This window comes from Pseudophryne corroboree, chromosome 8, assembly GCF_028390025.1.
Source record: "Pseudophryne corroboree isolate aPseCor3 chromosome 8, aPseCor3.hap2, whole genome shotgun sequence".
In the NCBI taxonomy this organism is placed as follows: domain Eukaryota; kingdom Metazoa; phylum Chordata; class Amphibia; order Anura; family Myobatrachidae; genus Pseudophryne; species Pseudophryne corroboree.
In genome coordinates, this window is record NC_086451.1 from 467,381,177 (window position 1) to 467,405,139 (window position 23,963).

Sequence of the window (23,963 nt, forward strand, 5' to 3'; positions counted from 1 at the left end):
GATGGGCCCGGTGTTTGTGTCGGCCACTAGGGTCGCTTATCTTACTCACACAGCGACCTCGGTGCAAATTTTAGGACTAAAAATAATATTGTGAGGTGTGAGGTATTCAGAATAGACTGAAAATGAGTGTAAATTATGGTTTTTGAGGTTAATAATACTTTGGGATCAAAATGACCCCCAAATTCTATGATTTAAGCTGTTTTTTAGTGTTTTTGGAAAAAAACACCCGAATCCAAAACACACCCGAATCCGACAAAAATAATTCGGTGAGGTTTTGCCAAAACGCGTTCGAACCCAAAACACGGCCGCGGAACCGAACCCAAAACCAAAACACAAAACACGAAAAATTTCAGGCGCTCATCTCTACTAAAGACACCATTTCACTGGCAATTCCTGACTCACAAGGAAGTCCTTAAATTCCCCTGAGCTGTCCAGGGATTGGTTGAGAGTGTCATGTGACCACAAGCTGCTTCCCAGTTGGTGTTCGATCGATCCAGGCTTTCATGGCTGCACCCAGCAGCCGGCGCTGATGGGGAAACTGCACCCAATAATCTGGGGAAAACATGAAGGCTGCGATGAGACATAGATGCTGATGCAGGGTCCAGGTGACTTGCCTTGTAACTGAGGCACGGAGCCAGGACACCGGTAAGTGACCCGGCGAGAGGACATCACAGCGCAATTTGTGACAAACAATACCTCTTCCCTGTATATCAGGTTTGGATATAGGAAACCCATTTTTCAGAATATGGGAAAAGTGAATTAGTTTTGTCTTTGGTAAATAGGTCAAAATGGCAGCACCGCAGAGTGTTCAGCATTTAACCCTGTTACTGTCTATATGCCATGTGACCTACAGTAACCACACTGGTAACCGGCGCAGGCGTATAATACAAGATGCAGCACCTATAACTTATCAAGCCCAATAAAAGCAGATATCATCACAGTGCCCCTGCATGCTTTCTAGATGGAACATTCAGATAATACGTAAAACACCATTAAACATCTCTTCCAGGTATTGGTAACAGAAGAACATTTTTACAATCCAGTCTGAACAAAATTCCACGTATTTCCCTCCATCAGCTCCCCAGGCTGAGACCCGTAAACGCTGGCCACTGAGGCAGCGCCTTGCATTGTGAAAGTTAAATATGAAGCTGGTAATGATTTTCTGGATGCCTAATTCTCATTCTACCCCTGTGGGATGTAATTAGAGAAAGTCCTACCGCTGTTCTGTATGATTGGATCCAGCGGTGTGTAGGTGGAACAGGACTTAGCAGGAAGTGGGGAATGGATCATCCTGTACAGAGGGGGATTACATCTTCAGGTATCCTGACATGTAAGGCCGATGTGGACACAGAACCTAAGATGTTTAGCTGTATGTGGCAGAGAAGCGTTTATATCCATAGGCAAACACAGGGAGGGGGGTTCCTGTTGCCATAAACAGCATTCATGGACTTGATAGCTCTGTTATTCTGTCGCACTGTCATTTATTACATTTCGGGATGCTAATGTGCCCGGGATTCGAACCCGTTGCCTATAACATAGCAGGCGGACACTCTATTCATTGAGATATCCGTCCTTAAATAGAAAGATAGAGAATTCCAAGCTGGAGAGTTTTAACTATTTGAAGCTTACCTTGTACTTTGTGAAGGGGTGATCAGCATTGCGGCTGGGCAGATCTATGTAATCTGTGGCTGCAAGGGATTGGATGTGTGGCTGCACACTACATAGATCTGCTCCATTATGGTGCTGGTGATATTTTTTACGGGGTACAGGTAGCTTCATATAGTTAGAAATCTCATGGCTTTTATGCAGGAACAAGTGTCTCCGTGGGTGGGATGTTTTCCATGGATGCAGCAGGTTGTGGGTTTGAGTCCTGGGTGTGGCAGTATATTGAAATGTGTTATTTAATGATGGGTATTGTGGCTGAATGGCAGTGAGCTCTCGAATGTTGGGCTCCTACAGTCAGCATAATTTTATTTAAATAAGATACATTTGCAATTTTGCATCTCTTATTATATTATTATATTCTACAGATTTAAAAAGAATATGTTTAGCAAAAGAAAATTATAAATTGGAGAGGACTACACAATAGAGATGTGCGGCTTAAGATTTACTAGGATCTCAAAACGGCACCTTATTGGCTCTCAGATGTCACGTGTTTTGGTTAGCCAATAAGAAAAATCCAGATAAACCCGAACTCGCGTTAATTCTGGCATCAAGAACCGAGTAAATCTGAACCCGCACATCTCTACTATACAACATTTCTCCTGCATTACTTCGGGAAATGGATGCTGAGATAGTCATTTATATTTTGGAGTTCACATACCTAAGACATTACAGGGTGAACAATGATCTTATGTCTGACAATACGCGATCTAATCTATAAAACCAGGGGGTATATTTACAAGGATTCCGTATGATTTTCGACCACCAAGATCCCGACTGAAGTGAACTTAACTGCTTCCCATTTACAAAGCTGCGGCTTTTGCAAACTGCTGCATCTTGGCGGATTCGACCTTAGAATTTTAAGGCGGCGCTAATGATAGGTGCAAGACACATTGGTCTTTGCACATACAGGAATATTAGTGCCGATTTAAATTTTGCAAAAGCTGCAGCTTCAGAAACATAGGCCCAGGTTCTATATGTAGGAGTGTGGCCGCCCAGAATTTTTTTTTTTTCAGTTCCATAGATCTCTCTCTGGGGGTCATTCAGACCTGATCACACGCTAGATTTGCTCGCTGCGCTGCAATCAGGTCAGAACTGCGCATGCATATGCACCGCAATGTGCAGGCGCATCATACGGGTACAAAGCGGATCATTGCCGAGCAATGGATTTAACGAAGAATCCATTCGCACAGCCGATCGCAAGGAGACCGACAGGAAGAGGGCGTTTGTGGGTGGCAACTGACCGTTTTCTGGGAGTGGTTGGAAAAGCGCAGGCGTGTCCAAGTGTTTGCAGGGCGGATGTCTGACGTCAATTCTGGGCCCGGACAGGCTGAAGTGATCGCAGCGGCTGAGTAAGTTCTGGGCAACTCAGAAACTACACAAAACTTTTTTGTACCGCTCGGCTGCACAAGCGTTTGCACACTTGCAAAGTGAAAAAATACACTCCCCTATAGGCGGCGACTATCTTATCGCAGCACAGCAAAAAATAGCTAGCGAGCGATCAGGTCTGAATTAGGCCCTTTGGCAGCTACAATAAGGCAAAGGTGTAACTAGCATAATAGCAAGTTAATGTATATATTATCCAGGACCTACATTTATTGTAGGAGCCATTGGCGTTCCTATAATGGGTGCAGTGTGTGCGGTGCACACGGCCCCTGAGTCCCGGGGGGGGGGCCACACCGCACACACTGCACCCATTTCTTCTATACTTACCTTTCCGGAGTCCGTTGCTGACCGCGTGTGGGCCCCCTCCTCTCCCGTAGCCGTCGCACTGACCACTAGAGACTCTGGCACAGTACCAGAGTCTACAGCGCATGTGCAGGACTACGAAAAATGGCGCGGCAGCCATTTTTTGGAGTCCTGCGCATGCGCTGTAGACTCTGGCACTGTGCCAGAGTCTACAGTGCTCAGAGCGCTAGCAGCGGAGCGACGGCTATGGGAGAGGAGGGGGCCCACACACGGAGTCTGCACACGGGTCCCCTCCTCTCTAGAGACTCCCCTGGTAGGAGCAGTCTGTGAAATTCCCCCAAGTTCCCCCATGTCCAGTCACAGATTATTTGTGAATCCCTGTGGACTCCCTGAGGGCGGGATGTACTAAAGGAAAAATGCGGTAAAACCCCCGAAAACAGGGGTTTACCGCATTTTCAAATTTACTAAGACCCTACCGCCGCGTTTTCGCCGTCCAGGGTATCGCCATCTCTGGATGGCGATACCCTATAGAAGCCTATGGGCTTCTTATCGCCGACCGCCGCAACCCGCCGATACCGCCGCCTCCCCCCCTCCCCCCCCCCCCCGGCTTACCTTTCTCCAGGCTGCCCTGGACCCGGAAGGTAATCTCCTCCTCCCCCTAGCAACGCAGCCGGAGGTCCTTCCGGCTGCAGGGGGGAGGAGTAGGAGGCGCCGGGGGCAGCCTGCTGCTGCTTCCCGGCGTCCAGGCAGTGTGGGGACCCCTGGGAGGTGACGGAGACCCCCCGCAGACCACCTCACAGGTATCGCGGGGGGCCTCCGTCACCGCATTGCGATATTGATCGCATATGTTAGTACATATGCGATCAACATCGCTGCGGTAATCGGCGAGGGGTGGCGATGTATCTTAATACATCCCGCCCTGAGTAAGTTGCCTGGACATGACTACAGATCAGCACAAATCCTTTCTCCAATAGCCATTCCAGGGGAAAGCTGCATTGTAATGGGGTTTATTCGAGAAAAAAAATATTTAAAATTTCAATATAAATTCTAATCCTGGACAAACTTTGAAAATCATAACATTTGTGTTGATATGTCTGTGAAATATGCCATAGAAGTATAACTCAAAAACGTAAACCCTAGTTTATTTCTCCCTCCCCGAACCCCCCCCCCCCCCCCCCCGTCTTCTTTACTGGCTCGTGAGAGGTTTCTATGAAAGTTTTTCTGATACCCAGAATTCCCCCCCCCCCACCCCCCCTGTGAGCTTTCCTATGCATGCGGTTCCGCCTTTGTAATATAAGCCTGTGTGATGCAGGCCTGCTACAGCCCTCAATGTCCACTGTGTGGGAGAGTTTACCCTGAACACATGGCAAACTAATTTGGCATCTAATAAAACCATTAGCTCCCATCCCCATAGCAATGAGAAGAAAATTGCGAAGCCAATTCTGTAAAACTCTGATGCAGATTTTCTGCACATGGATTTATAAATAACGTATGCTAATTAATTAAAAAATTAAAGTAATTCAAAATACAATCCATATTTAAAGGGAGAACATGGAGCCTGTGCATGCACTTACGATCCTCAGCTTGTTTTTCTATATGCTCCTCCCCCTTTTCCACTGCCGCAATAATCTGGGTTATTGCTGTGTCTACCCGGGTCGTGACTCCGTGTAAAAGGGTCCTTGAAAAATAACTGGAGTCGAGTGACCCGGGAATCCAGGGTTGGACCCGGGTAAGGGCGCAGTGTAAACTTTGCGGCCCAGGTTATCCGACCGGGGTCAGGCTTAAGAGCTGCTGATTGGCTGTATATGCAAAGGTCCGCCTCAAGGGATTGTCTGTGAGCAGGGGCGTATCTACCCCTTGGCCAGGATGGCAGTCGCCAGGGGCGGTGGCCAAAGCGAGATGCAGCCACCTGTGGCCAGGAGTTAGTTTCGCGGCTGGATGCAACAAGGACCTCCGTGCATCCACTATTAGAAGAAGATGCAATCGCGTTCGCGATCGGAGCTGCAGCTACAGAGTGCTCCCTTCACCTCACAGCAGCGACCTGTCTGGTACCTGTCACACTGGCCAGGTATCAGATATAGCTATATAGGTATATAGCTATATAGGTATCTATATATATATGTTAGAGAGAACCGAACCATACCGAACTTGCCTGCCGAGTTCGGTTCCGAGCCCGGCTCGGGTTTTCCCGCCCGACTCGGAAACCCGAACACGGCAAAACGTCATCATCCCGCTGTCAGATTCTCGCGGGATTTGGATTCCATATAAGGAGCTGCACGTCGCGGCCATTTTCACTCCAGTCTCGGAGAGTGTAGTGAGAGGACGTGTCTCCGTCCCTAGTGTCTGTGTGGGGGCAGGAAAGTGGGGTGCCGAGTCTAGTGCTGTGTTGTGTTGTGCTGCTCAGTCCAGTGTAGTCAGTGTCTTATGCTGCATCAGTCCAGCCAGTCACAGTGTTGGTGTCCTCTGCTGCTATATGTCCCCAGTGCTGCCGGCTGCTGTATAAGTCCCTTTCAGTGGTGCTGTGTTGTCTTGCATCAGACTAGGGGTAGTGTCTCTCTTGTGCAGCATCAGTATAGTGACCAGTCACAGTGGTGGTGTCCTCTGCTGCCATATATCCAGTGTTACTGCTGTATAATTCCCGTGATACTGACGTATAATTCCTGTGATACTGCCATATAATTCCCGTGATACTGGCGTATAATTCCTGTGATACTGCCATATAATTCCCGTGATACTGGCGTATAATTCCTGTGACATTGCCGTATAATTCCTGTGATGTTACCATATAATTCTCGGAATACTGTCGTATAATTCCTGTGATACTGCCATATAATTCCCGTGATACTGGCGTATAATTCCTATGATACTGCCATATAATTCCCGTGATACTGGCGTATAATTCCTGAGATATTGCCATATAATTCCCATGATACTGGCGTATAATTCCTGTGATACTGCCATATAATTCCCGTGATACTGGCGTATAATTCCTGTGATACTGTCGTATAATTCCTGTGACATTGCCGTATAATTCCTGTGATATTGCCATATAATTCTTGGAATACTGGCATATAATTCCCGTGATACTGACGTATAATTCCTGTGATATTGCCGTATAATTCTCAGAATACTGGCGTATAATTCCTGTGATACTGCCATATAATTCCCGTGATACTGCCGTATAGTTCCAGTTATCCTGCCTTATAATTCCATATAAATCCATATAATTCCGCATAAATCCAGTCCAGTGGTACTGCCATATAAATTCAGTGTTGCTGTCCTGTGCTGTATATTATTTACTCCAAATAAAGGAGTTATTCATATTTAATAGTGATGAGCACCGGAAATTTTTCGGGTTTTGTGTTTTGGTTTTGGGTTCGTTTCCGCGGCCGTGTTTTGGGTTCGAACGCGTTTTGGCAAAACCTCACCGAATTTTTTTTGTCGGATTCGGGTGTGTTTTGGATTCGGGTGTTTTTTTTCAAAAAACCCTAAAAAACAGCTTAAATCATAGAATTTGGGGGTCATTTTGATCCCAAAGTATTATTAACCTCAATAACCATAATTTCCACTCGTTTTCAGTCTATTCTGAACACCTCACACCTCACAATATTATTTTTAGTCCTAAAATTTGCACCGAGGTCGCTGGATGGCTAAGCTAAGCGACCCAAGTGGCCGACACAAACACCTGGCCCATCTAGGAGTGGCACTGCAGTGTCACGCAGGATGGCCCTACCAAAAAACACTCCCCAAACAGCACATGACGCAAAGAAAAAAAGAGGCGCAATGAGGTAGCTGTGTGAGTAAGCTAAGCGACCCTAGTGGCCGACACAAACACCTGGCCCATCTAGGAGTGGCACTGCAGTGTCACGCAGGATGGCCCTTCCAAAAAACACTCCCCAAACAGCACATGACGCAAAGAAAAAAAGAGGCGCAATGAGGTAGCTGTGTGAGTAAGCTAAGCGACCCTAGTGGCCGACACAAACACCTGGCCCATCTAGGAGTGTCACTGCAGTGTCACGCAGGATGGCCCTTCCAAAAAACACCCCCCAAACAGCACATGACGCAAAGAAAAATGAAAGAAAAAAGAGGTGCAAGATGGAATTGTCCTTGGGCCCTCCCACCCACCCTTATGTTGTATAAACAGGACATGCACACTATAACCAACCCATCATTTCAGTGACAGGGTCTGCCACACGACTGTGACTGAAATGACGGATTGGTTTGGACCCCCACCAAAAAAGAAGCAATTAATCTCTCCTTGCACAAACTGGCTCTACAGAGGCAAGATGTCCACCTCATCATCATCCTCCGATATATCACCGTGTACATCCCCCTCCTCACAGATTATCAATTCGTCCCCACTGGAATCCACCATCTCAGCTCCCTGTGTACTTTGTGGAGGCAATTGCTGCTGGTGAATGTCTCCACGGAGGAATTGATTATAATTCATTTTAATGAACATCATCTTCTCCACATTTTCTGGATGTAACCTCGTACGCCGATTGCTGACAAGGTGAGCGGCGGCACTAAACACTCTTTCGGAGTACACACTTGTGGGAGGGCAACTTAGGTAGAATAAAGCCAGTTTGTGCAAGGGCCTCCAAATTGCCTCTTTTTCCTGCCAGTATAAGTACGGACTGTCTGACGTGCCTACTTGGATGCGGTCACTCATATAATCCTCCACCATTCTTTCAATGGGGAGAGAATCATATGCAGTGACAGTAGACGACATGTCCGTAATCGTTGTCAGGTCCTTCAGTCCGGACCAGATGTCAGCATCAGCAGTCGCTCCAGACTGCCCTGCATCACCGCCAGCGGGTGGGCTCGGAATTCTGAGCCTTTTCCTCGCACCCCCAGTTGCGGGATAATGTGAAGGAGGAGATGTTGACAGGTCGCGTTCCGCTTGACTTGACAATTTTGTCACCAGCAGTTCTTTGAACCCCAGCAGACTTGTGTCTGCCGGAAAGAGAGATCCAAGGTAGGTTTTAAATCTAGGATCGAGCACGGTGGCCAAAATGTAGTGCTCTGATTTCAACAGATTGACCACCCGTGAATCCTTGTTAAGCGAATTAAGGGCTCCATCCACAAGTCCCACATGCCTAGCGGAATCGCTCTGTGTTAGCTCCTCCTTCAATGTCTCCAGCTTCTTCTGCAAAAGCCTGATGAGGGGAATGACCTGACTCAGGCTGGCAGTGTCTGAACTGACTTCACGTGTGGCAAGTTCAAAAGGTAGCAGAACCTTGCACAACGTTGAAATCATTCTCCACTGCGCTTGAGACAGGTGCATTCCACCTCCTATATCGTGCTCAGTTGTATAGGCTTGAATGGCCTTTTGCTGCTCCTCCAACCTCTGAAGCATATAGAGGGTTGAATTCCACCTCGTTACCACTTCTTGCTTCAGATGATGGCAGGGCAGGTTCAGGCGTTTTTGGTGGTGCTCCAGTCTTCTGTACGTGGTGCCTGTACGCCGAAAGTGTCCCGCAATTCTTCTGGCCACCGACAGCATCTCTTGCACGCCCCTCTCGTTTTTTAAATAATTCTGCACCACCAAATTCAAGGTATGTGCAAAACATGGGACGTGCTGGAATTTGCCCAGATTTAATGCACACACAATATTGCTGGCGTTGTCCGATGCCCCAAATCCACAGGAGAGTCCAATTGGGGTAAGCCATTCTGCGATGATCTTCCTCAGTTGCCGTAAGAGGTTTTTAGCTGTGTGCGTATTCTGGAAAGCGGTGATACAAAGCGTAGCCTGCCTAGGAAAGAGTTGGCGTTTGCGAGATGCTGCTACTGGTGCCGCCGCTGCTGTTCTTGCGGCGGGAGTCCATACATCTACCCAGTGGGCTGTCACAGTCATATAGTCCTGAGCCTGCCCTGCTCCACTTGTCCACATGTCCGTGGTTAAGTGGACATTGGGTACAACTGCATTTTTTAGGACACTGGTGAGTCTTTTTCTGAGGTCTGTGTACATTTTCGGTATCGCCTGCCTAGAGAAATGGAACCTAGATGGTATTTGGTACCGGGGACACAGTACCTCCAACAAGTCTCTAGTTGCCTCTGCAGTAATGATGGATACCGGAACCACGTTTCTCACAGCCCAGGATGCCAAGGCCTCAGTTATCCGCTTTGCAGCAGGATGACTGCTGTGATATTTCATCTTCCTCGCAAAGGACTGTTGGACAGTCAATTGCTTGGTGGAAGTAGTAAAAGTGGTCTTACGAGTACGACTTCCCCTCTGGGATGACCATCGACTCCCAGCAGCAACAACAGCAGCGCCAGCAGCAGTAGGCGTTACACGCAAGGATGCATCGGAGGAATCCCAGGCAGGAGAGGACTCGTCAGAATTGCCAGTGGCAATGACATGGCCTGCAGGACTATTGGCATTCCTGGGGAAGGAGGAAATTGACACTGAGGGAGTTGGTGGGGTGGTTTGTGTGAGCTTGGTTACAAGAGGAAGGAATTTACTGGTCAGTGGACTGCTTCCGCTGTCGCCCAAAGTTTTTGAACTTGTCACTGACTTATGATGAATGCGCTGCAGGTGACGTATAAGGGAGGATGTTCCGAGGTGGTTAACGTCCTTACCCCTACTTATTACAGCTTGACAAAGGCAACACACGGCTTGACAAATGTTGTCCGCATTTCTGTTGAAATACTTCCACACCGAAGAGCTGATTTTTTTGGTATTTTCACCAGGCATGTCAATGGCCCTATTCCTCCCACGGACAACAGGTGTCTCCCCGGGTGCCTGACTTAAACAAACCACCTCACCATCAGAATCCTCCTGGTCAATTTCCTCCCCAGCGCCAGCAACACCCATATCCTCCTCATCCTGGTGTACTTCAACACTGACATCTTCAATCTGACTATGAGGAACTGGACTGCGGGTGCTCCTTCCAGCACTTGCAGGGGGCGTGCAAATGGTGGAAGGCGCATGCTCTTCACGTCCAGTGTTGGGAAGGTCAGGCATCGCAAACGACACAATTGGACTCTCCTTGTGGATTTGTGATTTCGAAGAAAGCACAGTTCTTTGCTGTGCTTTTGCCAGCTTGAGTCTTTTCATTTTTCTAGCGAGAGGCTGAGTGCTTCCATCCTCATGTGAAGCTGAACCACTAGCCATGAACATAGGCCAGGGCCTCAGCCGTTCCTTGCCACTCCGTGTGGTAAATGGCATATTGGCAAGTTTACGCTTCTCCTCCGACAATTTTATTTTAGATTTTTGAGTCCTTTTTTTACTGATATTTGGTGTTTTGGATTTTACATGCTCTGTACTATGACATTGGGCATCGGCCTTGGCAGACGACATTGCTGGCATTTCATCGTCTCGGCCATGACTAGTGGCAGCAGCTTCAGCACGAGGTGGAAGTCGATCTTGATCTTTCCCTATTTTTGGAACCTCAACATTTTTGTTCTCCATATTTTAATAGGCACAACTAAAAGGCACCTCAGGTAAACAATGGAGATGGATGGATACTAGTATACTTATGGATGGATGAGCGACTGCCGACACAGAGGTAGCTATAGCCGTGGACTACCGTACTGTGTCTGCTGCTAATATAGACTGGATGATAATGATATAAAAAATATATATATATCACTACTGCAGCCGGACAGGTATATATTATATAATGACGGACCTGCTGGACACTGTCAGCACTGCAGACTCCTAAAGTAAGCTACTAGTATCAAGAAGATAGAAAAAAAAAAACACCACGGGTAGGTGGTATACAATTATGGATGGACGAGCGACTGCCGACACAGAGGTAGCTATAGCCGTGGACTACCGTACTGCGTCTGCTGCTAATATAGACTGGATGATAATGAGATATAAAATATATATATATCACTACTGCAGCCGGACAGGTATATATTATATAATGACGGACCTGCTGGACACTGTCAGCTCAGCACTGCAGACTCCTAAAGTAAGCTACTAGTAGTATCAAGAAGATAGAAAAAAAAAACACCACAGGTAGGTGGTATACAATTATGGATGGACGAGCGACTGCCGACACAGAGGTAGCTACAGCCGTGGACTACCGTACTGCGTCTGCTGCTAATATAGACTGGATGATAATGAGATATAAAATATATATATATATATATCACTACTGCAGCCGGACAGGTATATATTATATAATGACGGACCTGCTGGACACTGTCAGCTCAGCACTGCAGACTCCTAAAGTAAGCTACTAGTAGTATCAAGAAGATAGAAAAAAAAAAACACCACGGGTAGGTGGTATACAATTATGGATGGACGAGCGACTGCCGACACAGAGGTAGCTACAGCCGTGGACTACCGTACTGCGTCTGCTGCTAATATAGACTGGATGATAATGATATAAAAAATATATATATATATCACTACTGCAGCCGGACAGGTATATATTATATAATGACGGACCTGCTGGACACTGTCAGCTCAGCACTGCAGACTCCTAAAGTAAGCTACTAGTATCAAGAAGATAGAAAAAAAAAAAACACCACGGGTAGGTGGTATACAATTATGGATGGACGAGCGACTGCCGACACAGAGGTAGCTACAGCCGTGGACTACCGTACTGCTTCTGCTGCTAATATAGACTGGATGATAATGATATAAAAAATATATATATATCACTACTGCAGCCGGACAGGTATATATTATATAATGACGGACCTGCTGGACACTGTCAGCTCAGCACTGCAGACTCCTAAAGTAAGCTACTAGTATCAAGAAGATAGAAAAAAAAAAACACCACGGGTAGGTGGTATACAATTATGGATGGACGAGCGACTGCCGACACAGAGGTAGCTACAGCCGTGGACTACCGTACTGCGTCTACTGCAGTGCTAATATAGACTGGATGATAATGATATAAAAAATATATATATATCACTACTGCAGCCGGACAGGTATATATTATATAATGACGGACCTGCTGGACACTGTCAGCAGAATGCGTTTATAGAATAAAAACACCACACGACGAGTGTTTAACTTTTTCAGGCAGACAATCACAATATACTGGTGGTCAGTGGTCACTGGTCAGTCACACTGGCAGTGGCACTCTGGCAGCAAAAGTGTGCACTGTTAAAATATGTACTCCTGCTATAACTGCTCCCCAGTCTCCCCCACAGTTAAGCTGTGTGAGCAGTGAGCACTCAGCACAGTCAGATATACAGTATTACATAGATGATGCAGCACACTGAGGGCACACTGAGGCTGAGCACAGATATGGTATGTGACTGTGTCACACTGTGTATCGTTTTTTTTCAGGCAGAGAACGGATTAATTAAACTGGTGGTCACTGGTCACACTATCAGCAAGTAGTACTCCTAATATGCTCCCCAAAATTAGTAAATCAAGTGTCTCTACTACTCTCTCTAGTCTACTCTAAACGGAGAGGATGCCAGCCACGTCCTCTCCCTATCAATCTCAATGCACGTGTGAAAATGGCGGCGACGCGCGGCTCCTTATATAGAATCCGAGTCTCGCGATAGAATCCGAGCCTCGCGAGAATCCGACAGCGGGATGATGACGTTCGGGCGCGCTCGGGTTAACCGAGCAAGGCGGGAAGATCCGAGTCTGCCTCGGACCCGTGTAAAAAGCGTGAAGTTCGGGGGGGTTCGGTTTCCGAGAAAATGAACCCGCTCATCACTAATATTTAATCCAAATAATTTTTAGTATTTGCACTGTGAGGTGTAGGGGTACGCTCTCTTGTGCCGCATATTGTGTTACATAACTCCGGAAAAATAATGGAGAACAAACATTTGGAGGATAAAATAGGGAAAGATCAAGAACCACTTCCTCCTAGTGCTGAAGCTGCTGCCACTAGTCATGACATAGACGATGAAATGCCATCAACGTCGTCTGCCAAGACCAATGCCCATTGTGATAGTAGAGGGCATGTAAAATCCAAAAAGCCAAAGTTCAGTAAAAAGACCCAAAAAAATAAATTAAATTGTCTGAGGAGAAACGTAAACTTGCCAATATGCCATTTACGACACGGAGTGGCAAGGAACGGCTGAGGCCCTGCCCTATGTTCATGACTAGTGGTTCAGCTTCACATGACGATGGAAGCCCTCATAACTGAGGCCTTGACACTTATGTTGGTGTTAGACGTGCGTCTGGTATCCGCCATTAGTGCAGTGGGTTTTAGACAATTGATGGAGGTATTGTGTCCCCGGTACCAAATCCCATCTAGATTCCACTTCACTAGGCAGGCAATAGCGAGATTTTGCCATTTAATTCCAGTGATTTGGACGTATAATTATTAATTACAGTGATCTTGCCAATTAATTCCAGTGATTTGGATGTATAATTGTTAATTACAGTGATCTTGCCAAATAATTCCAGTGATTTGGATGTATAATTCCAGTGATTTTGCCAATTAATTCCAGTGATTTGAACGTATAATTATTAATTACAGTGATCTTGCCAATTAATTCCAGTGATTTGGACGTATAATTACAGTGATCTTGCCAATTAATTCCAGTGATTTGGACGTATAATTATTAATTACAGTGATCTTGCCAATTAATTCCAGTGATTTGGACGTATAATTCCAGTGATTTGGCCAATTAATTCCAGTGATTTGGACGTATAATTATTAATTACAGTGATCTTGCCAATTAATTCCAGTGATTTGGACGTATAATTACAGTGATCTTGCCAATTAATTCCAGTGATTTGGATGTATAATTGTTAATTACAGTGATCTTGCCAAATAATTCCAGTGATTTGGATGTATAATTCCAGTGATTTTGCCAATTAATTCCAGTGATTTGAACGTATAATTATTAATTACAGTGATCTTGCCAATTAATTCCAGTGATTTGGACGTATAATTACAGTGATCTTGCCAATTAATTCCAGTGATTTGGACGTATAATTATTAATTACAGTGATCTTGCCAATTAATTCCAGTGATTTGGACGTATAATTCCAGTGATTTGGCCAATTAATTCCAGTGATTTGGACGTATAATTATTAATTACAGTGATCTTGCCAATTAATTCCAGTGATTTGGACGTATAATTACAGTGATCTTGCCAATTAATACCAGTGATTTGGACGTATAATTCCAGTGATTTGGACGTATAATTCCAGTTGGAATTGTTTGTGTCGCTTGGCTTAGTCATACAGCTACCTCATTGCTCCTCTTCGACATCTTTGCATGAGGTGCTGTTTGGGGCCTAGTTTTTGAAAAGTGTCATCCTGTGTGACACTGCCGTATGAGTCCAGGGGTACTGCTGTATTAGTCCTGGGGTACTGCCGTATGAGTCCAGGGGTACTGCTGTATTAGTCCTGGGGTACTGCCGTATAAGTCCACCAATTGCAGAATTTTTAAAAAATTACAGGGGCATGCTGGAGGTGATGTCAGTGGACCGAACAATTGCGGCCCACTCTCGACATTCAGCCACTGCGTGACACTACTAGATGGGCCAGGTGGTTGTGTCGCTTAGCTTAGTCATACAGCAACCTCGGTGCACCTTTTTTTCTTCTTTGCATCATGTGCTGTTTGGGAACTATTTTTTTAAAGTGCCATCCTGTCTGACACTTCCGTATATGTCCAGTGGTACTGCCATTTAATTACAGTGATTTGGACGTATAATTCCAGTGATTTTGCAGTATTATTACTAGAGATGAGCGGGTTCGGTTTCTCTGAATCCGAACCCGCCAGAACTTCATGTTTTTTTTCACGGGTCCGAGCGACTCGGATCTTCCCGCCTTGCTCGGTTAACCCGAGCGCGCCTGAACGTCATCATGACGCTGTCGGATTCTCGCGAGGCTCGGATTCTATCGCGAGACTCGGATTCTATATAAGGAGCCGCGCGTCGCCGCCATTTTCACACGTGCATTGAGATTGATAGGGAGAGGACGTGGCTGGCGTCCTCTCCGTTTAGAATTAGAATAGATTAGAGAGACACTTGATTTACTAATTTTGGGGAGCATTAGGAGTACTCAGTAGTGTACAGTGCAGAGTTTTGCTGATAGTGACCAGTGACCACCACTTTTATTTATAATCCGTTCTCTGCCTGAAAAAAGCGATACACAGCACACAGTGACTCAGTCACATACCATATCTGTGTGCACTGCTCAGGCTCAGGCCAGTGTGCTGCATCATCTATTATCTATATATAATATTATATATATCTGTCTGACTGCTCAGCTCACACAGCTTATAATTGTGGGGGAGACTGGGGAGCACTACTGCAGTGCCAGTTATAGGTTATAGCAGGAGCCAGGAGTACATAATATAATCCGTTCTCTGCCTGAAAAAAGCGATACACAGCACACAGTGACTCAGTCACATACCATATCTGTGTGCACTGCTCAGGCTCAGGCCAGTGTGCTGCATCATCTATTATCTATATATAATATTATATATATCTGTCTGACTGCTCAGCTCACACAGCTTATAATTGTGGGGGAGACTGGGGAGCACTACTGCAGTGCCAGTTATAGGTTATAGCAGGAGCCAGGAGTACATAATATATTATATAGTGAGTGACCACCAGACACACAGTGCAGTTTATTTAATATATCCGTTCTCTGCCTGAAAAAAGCGATACACACAGTGACTCAGTCAGTCACATACCATATCTGTGTGCACTGCTCAGGCTCAGGCCAGTGTGCTGCATCATCTATATATATTATATATCTGTCTGACTGCTCAGCTCACACAGCTTATAATTGTGGGGGAGCCTGGGGAGCACTACTGCAGTGCCAGTTATAGGTTATAGCAGGAGCCAGGAGTACATAATATTATATTAAAATTAAACAGTGCACACTTTTGCTGCAGGAGTGCCACTGCCAGTGTGACTAGTGACCAGTGACCTGACCACCAGTATATAATATTAGTAGTATACTATCTCTTTATCAACCAGTCTATATTAGCAGCAGACACAGTACAGTGCGGTAGTTCACGGCTGTGGCTACCTCTGTGTCGGCACTCGGCAGCCCGTCCATAATTGTATATACCACCTAACCGTGGTTTTTTTTTCTTTCTTTATACATACATACTAGTTACGAGTATACTATCTCTTTATCAACCAGTCTATATATTAGCAGCAGACACAGTACAGTGCGGTAGTTCACGGCTGTGGCTACCTCTGTGTCGGCACTCGGCAGCCCGTCCATAATTGTATATACCACCTAACCGTGGTTTTTTTTTCTTTCTTTATACATACATACTAGTTACGAGTATACTATCTCTTTATCAACCAGTCTATATATTAGCAGCAGACACAGTACAGTGCGGTAGTTCACGGCTGTGGCTACCTCTGTGTCGGCACTCGGCAGCCCGTCCATAATTGTATATACCACCTAACCGTGGTTTTTTTTTCTTTCTTTATACATACATACTAGTTACGAGTATACTATCTCTTTATCAACCAGTCTATATTAGCAGCAGACACAGTACAGTGCGGTAGTTCACGGCTGTGGCTACCTCTGTGTCGGCACTCGGCAGCCCGTCCATAATTGTATATACCACCTAACCGTGGTTTTTTTTTCTTTCTTTATACATACATACTAGTTACGAGTATACTATCTCTTTATCAACCAGTCTATATATTAGCAGCAGACACAGTACAGTGCGGTAGTTTACGGCTGTGGCTACCTCTGTGTCGGCACTCGGCAGCCCGTCCATAATTGTATATACCACCTAACCGTGGTTTTTTTTTCTTTCTTTATACATACATACTAGTTACGAGTATACTATCTCTTTATCAACCAGTCTATATTAGCAGCAGACACAGTACAGTGCGGTAGTTCACGGCTGTGGCTACCTCTGTGTCGGCACTCGGCAGCCCGTCCATAATTGTATATACCACCTAACCGTGGTTTTTTTTTCTTTCTTTATACATACATACTAGTTACGAGTATACTATCTCTTTATCAACCAGTCTATATATTAGCAGCAGACACAGTACAGTGCGGTAGTTCACGGCTGTGGCTACCTCTGTGTCGGCACTCGGCAGCCCGTCCATAATTGTATATACCACCTAACCGTGTTTTTTTTTTCTTTCTTTATACATACATACTAGTTACGAGTATACTATCTCTTTATCAACCAGTCTATATATTAGCAGCAGACACAGTACAGTGCGGTAGTTCACGGCTGTGGCTACCTCTGTGTCGGCACTCGGCAGCCCGTCCATAATTGTATATACCACCTAACCGTGGTTTTTTTTTCTTTCTTTATACATACATACTAGTTACGAGTATACTATCTCTTTATCAACCAGTCTATATTAGCAGCAGACACAGTACAGTGCGGTAGTTCACGGCTGTGGCTACCTCTGTGTCGGCACTCGGCAGCCCGTCCATAATTGTATATACCACCTAACCGTGGTTTTTTTTTCTTTCTTTATACATACATACTAGTTACGAGTATACTATCTCTTTATCAACCAGTCTATATATTAGCAGCAGACACAGTACAGTGCGGTAGTTCACGGCTGTGGCTACCTCTGTGTCGGCACTCGGCAGCCCGTCCATAATTGTATACTAGTATCCAATCCATCCATCTCCATTGTTTACCTGAGGTGCCTTTTAGTTGTGCCTATTAAAATATGGAGAACAAAAATGTTGAGGTTCCAAAATTAGGGAAAGATCAAGATCCACTTCCACCTCGTGCTGAAGCTGCTGCCACTAGTCATGGCCGAGACGATGAAATGCCAGCAACGTCGTCTGCCAAGGCCGATGCCCAATGTCATAGTACAGAGCATGTCAAATCCAAAACATCAAATATCAGTAAAAAAAGGACTCCAAAACCTAAAATAAAATTGTCGGAGGAGAAGCGTAAACTTGCCAATATGCCATTTACCACACGGAGTGGCAAGGAACGGCTGAGGCCCTGGCCTATGTTCATGGCTAGTGGTTCAGCTTCACATGAGGATGGAAGCACTCAGCCTCTCGCTAGAAAAATGAAAAGACTCAAGCTGGCAAAAGCAGCACAGCAAAGAACTGTGCATTCTTCGAAATCCCAAATCCACAAGGAGAGTCCAATTGTGTCGGTTGCGATGCCTGACCTTCCCAACACTGGACGTGAAGAGCATGCGCCTTCCACCATTTGCACGCCCCCTGCAAGTGCTGGAAGGAGCACCCGCAGTCCAGTTCCTGATAGTCAGATTGAAGATGTCAGTGTTGAAGTACACCAGGATGAGGAGGATATGGGTGTTGCTGGCGCTGGGGAGGAAATTGACCAGGAGGATTCTGATGGTGAGGTGGTTTGTTTAAGTCAGGCACCCGGGGAGACACCTGTTGTCCGTGGGAGGAATATGGCCGTTGACATGCCAGGTGAAAATACCAAAAAAATCAGCTCTTCGGTGTGGAGGTATTTCACCAGAAATGCGGACAACAGGTGTCACGCCGTGTGTTCCCTTTGTCAAGCTGTAATAAGTAGGGGTAAGGACGTTAACCACCTCGGAACATCCTCCCTTATACGTCACCTGCAGCGCATTCATAATAAGTCAGTGACAAGTTCAAAAACTTTGGGTGACAGCGGAAGCAGTCCACTGACCAGTAAATCCCTTCCTCTTGTAACCAAGCTCACGCAAACCACCCCACCAACTCCCTCAGTGTCAATTTCCTCCTTCCCCAGGAATGCCAATAGTCCTGCAGGCCATGTCACTGGCAATTCTGACGAGTCCTCTCCTGCCTGGGATTCCTCCGATGCATCCTTGCGTGTAACGCCTACTGCTGCTGGCGCTGCTGTTGTTGCCGCTGGGAGTTGATGGTCATCCCAGAGGGGAAGTCGTAAGCCCACTTGTACTACTTCCAGTAAGCAATTGACTGTTCAACAGTCCTTTGCGAGGAAGATGAAATATCACAGCAGTCATCCTACTGCAAAGCGGATAACTGAGGCCTTGGCATCCTGGGTGGTGAGAAACGTGGTTCCGGTATCCATCATTACTGCAGAGCCAACTAGAGACTTGTTGGAGGTACTGTGTCCCCGGTACCAAATACCATCTAGGTTCCATTTCTCTAGGCAGGCGATACCGAAAATGTACACAGACCTCAGAAAAAGAGTCACCAGTGTCCTAAAAAATGCAGCTGTACCCAATGTCCACTTAACCACGGACATGTGGACAAGTGGAGCAGGGCAGGCTCAGGACTATATGACTGTGACAGCCCACTGGGTAGATGTATGGACTCCCGCCGCAAGAACAGCAGCGGCGGCACCAGTAGCAGCATCTCGCAAACGCCAACTCTTTCCTAGGCAGGCTACGCTTTGTATCACCGCTTTCCAGAATACGCACACAGCTGAAAACCTCTTACGGCAACTGAGGAAGATCATCGCGGAATGGCTTACCCCAATTGGACTCTCCTGTGGATTTGTGGCATCGGACAACGCCAGCAATATTGTGTGTGCATTAAATCTGGGCCAATTCCAGCACGTCCCATGTTTTGCACATACCTTGAATTTGGTGGTGCAGAATTTTTTAAAAAACGACAGGGGCGTGCAAGAGATGCTGTCGGTGGCCAGAAGAATTGCGGGACACTTTCGGCGTACAGGCACCACGTACAGAAAACTGGAGCACCACCAAAAACTACTGAACCTGCCCTGCCATCATCTGAAGCAAGAAGTGGTAACGAGGTGGAATTCAACCCTCTATATGCTTCAGAGGTTGGAGGAGCAGCAAAAGGCCATTCAAGCCTATACAATTGAGCACGATATAGTAGGTGGAATGCACCTGTCTCAAGTGCAGTGGAGAATGATTTCAACGTTGTGCAAGGTTCTGATGCCCTTTGAACTTGCCACACGTGAAGTCAGTTCAGACACTGCCAGCCTGAGTCAGGTCATTCCCCTCATCAGGCTTTTGCAGAAGAAGCTGGAGGCATTGAAGGAGGAGCTAACACGGAGCGATTCCGCTAGGCATGTGGGACTTGTGGATGCAGCCCTTAATTCGCTTAACAAGGATTCACGGGTGGTCAATCTGTTGAAATCAGAGCACTACATTTTGGCCACCGTGCTCGATCCTAGATTTAAAGCCTACCTTGGATCTCTCTTTCCGGCAGACACAGGTCTGCTGGGGTTGAAAGACCTGCTGGTGACAAAATTGTCAAGTCAAGCGGAACGCGACCTGTCAACATCTCCTCCTTCACATTCTCCCGCAACTGGGGGTGCGAGGAAAAGGCTAAGAATTCCGAGCCCACCCGCTGGCGGTGATGCAGGGCAGTCTGGAGCGACTGCTGATGCTGACATCTGGTCCGGACTGAAGGACCTGACAACGATTACGGACATGTCGTCTACTGTCACTGCATATGATTCTCTCAACATTGATAGAATGGTGGAGGATTATATGAGTGACCGCATCCAAGTAGGCACGTCACACAGTCCGTACTTATACTGGCAGGAAAAAGAGGCAATTTGGAGGCCCTTGCACAAACTGGCTTTATTCTACCTAAGTTGCCCTCCCACAAGTGTGTACTCCGAAAGAGTGTTTAGTGCCGCCGCTCACCTTGTCAGCAATCGGCGTACGAGGTTACATCCAGAAAATGTGGAGAAGATGATGTTCATTAAAATGAATTATAATCAATTCCTCCGCGGAGACATTGACCAGCAGCAATTGCCTCCACAAAGTACACAGGGAGCTGAGATGGTGGATTCCAGTGGGGACGAATTGATAATCTGTGAGGAGGGGGATGTACACGGTGATATATCGGAGGGTGAAGATGAGGTGGACATCTTGCCTCTGTAGAGCCAGTTTGTGCAAGGAGAGATTAATTGCTTCTTTTTTGGGGGGGGTCCAAACCAACCCGTCATATCAGTCACAGTCGTGTGGCAGACCCTGTCACTGAAATGATGGGTTGGTTAAAGTGTGCATGTCCTGTTTTGTTTATACAACATAAGGGTGGGTGGGAGGGCCCAAGGACAATTCCATCTTGCACCTCTTTTTTCTTTTCTTTTTCTTTGCATCATGTGCTGATTGGGGAGGGTTTTTTGGAAGGGACATCCTGCGTGACACTGCAGTGCCACTCCTAGATGGGCCCGGTGTTTGTGTCGGCCACTAGGGTCGCTAATCTTACTCACACAGTCAGCTACCTCATTGCGCCTCTTTTTTTCTTTGCGTCATGTGCTGTTTGGGGAGGGTTTTTTGGAAGGGACATCCTGCGTGACACTGCAGTGCCACTCCTAGATGGGCCCGGTGTTTGTGTCGGCCACTAGGGTCGCTAATCTTACTCACACAGCTACCTCATTGCGCCTCTTTTTTTCTTTGCGTCATGTGCTGTTTGGGGAGGGTTTTTTGGAAGGGACATCCTGCGTGACACTGCAGTGCCACTCCTAGATGGGCCCGGTGTTTGTGTCGGCCACTAGGGTCGCTAATCTTACTCACACAGCTACCTCATTGCGCCTCTTTTTTTCTTTGCGTCATGTGCTGTTTGGGGAGGGTTTTTTGGAAGGGACATCCTGCGTGACACTGCAGTGCCACTCCTAGATGGGCCCGGTGTTTGTGTCGGCCACTAGGGTCGCTAATCTTACTCACACAGTCAGCTACCTCATTGCGCCTCTTTTTTTCTTTGCGTCATGTGCTGTTTGGGGAGGGTTTTTTGGAAGGGCCATCCTGCGTGACACTGCAGTGCCACTCCTAGATGGGCCCGGTGTTTGTGTCGGCCACTAGGGTCGCTAATCTTACTCACACAGCTACCTCATTGCGCCTCTTTTTTTCTTTGCGTCATGTGCTGTTTGGGGAGGGTTTTTTGGAAGGGCCATCCTGCGTGACACTGCAGTGCCACTCCTAGATGGGCCCGGTGTTTGTGTCGGCCACTAGGGTCGCTAATCTTACTCACACAGCTACCTCATTGCGCCTCTTTTTTTCTTTGCGTCATGTGCTGTTTGGGGAGGGTTTTTTGGAAGGGACATCCTGCGTGACACTGCAGTGCCACTCCTAGATGGGCCCGGTGTTTGTGTCGGCCACTAGGGTCGCTTATCTTACTCACACAGCGACCTCGGTGCAAATTTTAGGACTAAAAATAATATTGTGAGGTGTGAGGTATTCAGAATAGACTGAAAATGAGTGTAAATTATGGTTTTTGAGGTTAATAATACTTTGGGATCAAAATGACCCCCAAATTCTATGATTTAAGCTGTTTTTTAGTGTTTTTTGAAAAAAACACCCGAATCCAAAACACACCCGAATCCGACAAAAAAAATTCGGTGAGGTTTTGCCAAAACGCGTTCGAACCCAAAACACGGCCGCGGAACCGAACCCAAAACCAAAACCCGAAAAATTTCAGGCGCTCATCTCTAATTATTACAGTGATTTTGCAGTATAATTCCAGTGATTTGGACGTATAATTCCAGTGATTTTGACGTATAATTCAAGTGATTTTGCCATTTAATTCCAGTGATTTGGATGTATAATTCCAGTGATTTGGACTTATAATTCCAGTGGGAATTGTTTGTGTCTCTTGGCTTAGTCATACAGCTACCTCATTGCACCTCTTCTACATCTTTGCATCATGTGCTGTTTGGGGCCTAGTTTTTGAAAAGTGCCATCCTGTCTGACGCTGCAGTACCACTCCTAGATGGGCCAGGTGTTTGTGCCGCACACTTGTGTCGCTTGGCTTAGTCATACAGCAGCCTCGGTGCACCTCTTTTTCTTGTTTGCATCATATGCTGTTTGGGGACTAGTTTTTGAATAGTGCCATCTTGTCTGCAGCTGCAGTGCCACTCCTAGATGGGCCAGGTGTTTGTGCCGCACACTTGTGTCGCTTAGCTTGGTCATACAGCCACCTCGGTGCAACTTGTAGGCCTAAAAACAATATTATGAGGTGTTCAGAATAGACTGGAAATGAGTGGAAATGAATGTTATTGAGGTTAATAATACCATAGGAGCAAAATTACCCCCAAATTCTATGATTTTAGCTGTTTTTATGTTTTTTTCAAAAATCATCCAGATCCAAAACCAAAACACGAAAGGGTGGTTTTGGCAAAACCAAGCCAAAACCAAAACACGAAAGTGGAATTAGAATTAAGACCAAAACACAAAACACGAAAAGTGCCAGCCGCACATCTCTATTAAATATATATGTCATATTGTATATAAAACACACATTTCATAAATGGCAATTGCACGGCCCCAGGCTGTTAATTTAGTAGCATGTAAATCTTTTCAGCACCCACACAGCTATAGGTTGTTGCCCTAAAAACATTTGACCAGGTTTGGTTAATCATTGAAAGTCTCTGAGTGCCATTCTGAGGTGGATGAGTATTGTAGTTTTTGTCAGAACCGCTACTAGACTTTTTGGTGCCATGTTCCAGAGAGAGAATTGCCTCCCCTCCCCCCATTTTTCCTATAAGAACATAAGGCGCATAACTCGTGGGGAAGGAGCATGACAAGATTGATCCCAGAGAGAGCCCATACTATGATGCCCCTTCCCACATATATATATATATATATATATATATATATATATATATATATATAAAATACACACATTTATATACCACTGCAAAAAAATGGATTTGGACACAAATCCTCTTTATACCGCATTCGTGTACTAAACTTGAGAGCTCGTTGAATCATACATTTCAATATACTGCCATACCCAGGATTCAAACCTATAACCTGTTGAATTCTAATCAGACACCCTACTCATTGAGCTATTTGATCCT